At 38.7% G+C, this 2779-nt stretch overlaps 2 non-coding genes across 2 annotated transcripts; one reads left to right on the top strand and one right to left on the bottom strand.

Annotated features, from left to right (window-relative positions):
• Positions 1 to 1448: 1448 nt before the first annotated feature.
• Positions 1449 to 1530, bottom strand: trnas-cga (transfer RNA serine (anticodon CGA)). The gene has a single exon. It is a non-coding gene; the product is annotated as a tRNA-Ser (tRNA).
• Positions 1531 to 2450: 920 nt separating this feature from the next.
• trnaq-uug (transfer RNA glutamine (anticodon UUG)) lies at positions 2451 to 2522 on the top strand. The gene has a single exon. It is a non-coding gene; the product is annotated as a tRNA-Gln (tRNA).
• Positions 2523 to 2779: the final 257 nt, after the last annotated feature.

Raw genomic sequence — 2779 nt, 5'->3', positions numbered from 1 at the left:
GCTTCCATGCAACATAAGTAAGCCGGACAGAGTTGTCCCTCACAGAAAAAAACACAGGTAAAATTAAAAAACACTACATAAACTTTGCTACAGTGTGTTCATTTAAATATAGGTACACCTACATGTAGGGTGACGAGATTGCAATATAAGCCTGTATATTAATATTAGGACTATCCATATGTCAAGGGTGTATATTTTCATTAGGCGGTGCAGTACAGCCCGATCCAGCAGAGGAGAGTTCTAGCCCGACCAGGCTCCTCTCTTTACATTGTAAGCCTCACTGGGTGTCCAAACTAAAATGATAAGAGGCAACTTGGAAGACTCCTTACTGATGTTTATATCTGTGCTCACAATGCCCTTTTTTTTTTAAAACACCAGCCAATCACAAGTGTTACATGTGAATATCAATGTGTGAGTAATCAGGGAGCTCAATAAAAGATAGTTGCAAGGTCTCCCAAATGTTTAACTTTACAACCCGTAAGCTGTTGGAACCTTGGTTGCCACAGGTTCCCAAATCTCCCCACAAAATGTCAATCACTATTTTCAAACCCTGATTGTTATCAGCAGAGCAGAGTGGCGCAGCGGAAGCGTGCTGGGCCCATAACCCAGAGGTCGATGGATCAAGACCATCCTCTGCTATTTCTGTGCACAGCAGTATATTTCTGTCTGTTGATGTTTAACAAAGCCTCTGATGTTGCAAGTGTCTGAAGTGAAATGTCTCTCCACCTGCTGAAGAGTAAAACTTATTGTCATGTTGAGATTATTTCATCCATAAATGAAGACAGTGCTCATACACTTTTATTCCTGCTATAACACCCATAAAAACTGGAGTGTAATACAGTAAATATACTACACTACAGGTAATAAATACTGTAAATGGAAACTGTGAAATATGTACGTTCAAAGTGCTTGTTGTGCTGTCTACCAGTCAGATTACCACAGGAGGTAATATCTTCTGCAGCTCTTTTAAAGACTCTACCATAATACCTGCTGGAGATGCCAGGTCCTCATACATGTAAAGCAGGCGCTCTACCACTGAGCTACATCCCCTGAAGATATTGAAATTCTTTTGACTTTTTTCTGAGATAGACTTAGATTTATCTTTATTAATGCTTTTGGGATGACTCTTGCAAGGAAATTGAAATATGTTGTGTATGGCTTTAAAACCTGTAAATGTGACTGCGGTGGCTGGAAATCAAACATTGGCAAAATGCTTGCAATGCTATGGTATAAGTCATAGTCAAAAAGTAACAAACCTGTTGCCTTTCTGCTGGACAATACAACGTTCACTGCAAATCTTGTAACACAGATTGATAAGAAATACATTGGTGGAGACTGGTTGCTTCCAGTACCTATGAGATAAGACAATATTGTTTATGAAAGCACATCTGCGGTTTGGTATACTCTGATGTGTCATTGGTTTGGTACCACTCTTAAAAAACACTGCTCGTTGTCGGCAGGATTCAAACCTGCGCGGGGAGACCCCAATGGATTTCGAGTCCATCGCCTTAACCACTCGGCCACGACAACGTAATAAGCAGTGCTATGACTGTTTGCAGAAATGTTCATGTAGCACCTCAACACACCATATAATGCCTAAGCTGCACTTGCAAAATAGCAGGGTGTTCAAATACTTATTTTCCTCACTGTAAGATTCCTATACATTGTGTATGGTAGCCTTTACAATGTTGTTTATTTCTTTTATTACCACACACACATTCATAGCAGAGCTGCCCCCCCATGTTTATACTGATGATTGATTGTAATAAAGCAGTAACAGAGAGTTGTCTCCGTCTGTGTTTAACAGACACACCTGGGCCGAAGTTGGAAACCAGAATCAGCTTTAAATCCAGTTCTAATCTAGTCCTCACTAAATTTCAAATAATTTCCCTGGAGTTACCATTACAAAATGTAATCTAATTAAATTGGAACATACACAGACTTCTCACAAAATCACACTTGAATTCATATCTTGCTACTCGGTCAGAATCTTATTAACCTGGAGTCCCAGTCTCTGTCAATATAAATAGGCTATATGTTTATATATGTTTTAGGCCTATTGGCAGACGGCCATTTAAAATGTAGGCAATGGCATATAAAGAATAAAGAATAAAGAGTCTTTTCTCCATGTCCACTCTAGTTTTCAGTGTGCTCTCTAGTAACATCTGTCTGGTCCAGGTAGCTTTGTCATTCATAAGGCTACTTTTACTTTTATATTTAAGTATATTGCTAAGCCTGTACTTTGGTACTTTTACTTGAGTAAAGAAGTTAAATCAGTACTTCTACTTTTACCAGAGTATTTGTTAACACAATTATCTGTTCTTCTACTTGAGCACGGGCAGTGAGTACTTTTGCCATCTCTGACGGCCTCTGTATTGTTCTGTTAGAGTATGTATATATTGTGTGTATGGACTAGTCCATTTAGTTAACAAACCCTTGCAAGATTTAAAGGTTTCATGGTGTAATGGTTAGCACTCTGGACTTTGAATCCAGCGATCTGAGTTCAAATCTCGGTGGAACCTGGCTTTTAAGCCACACCACAGGTAAAAAAGATCAACCTTTCAACTTTCCACATCTAGTTTACAGTAAGCTTACAGGTTTAACTGTGTAATATTCACATGGCAGTGAGAACGACTGTAGAAATTATTATCTTGGTCAATGTTGTTTTCAATGTCTTGTGGTTTATGTTCTGTGTATTTGAAAGTTTGAAAGTTCAGTTTATTATATGTAACAGAGAAGTTTCTGTCCAAGTTTGCCATGATCATTGTGTTTGACGTCC

This window comes from Etheostoma spectabile, unplaced genomic scaffold, assembly GCF_008692095.1.
Source record: "Etheostoma spectabile isolate EspeVRDwgs_2016 unplaced genomic scaffold, UIUC_Espe_1.0 scaffold00569783, whole genome shotgun sequence".
Lineage (NCBI taxonomy): Eukaryota > Metazoa > Chordata > Actinopteri > Perciformes > Percidae > Etheostoma > Etheostoma spectabile.
The sequence above is the reverse complement of the archived record's forward strand: the minus strand, read 5'-3'. Positions and strand labels throughout refer to the sequence as shown.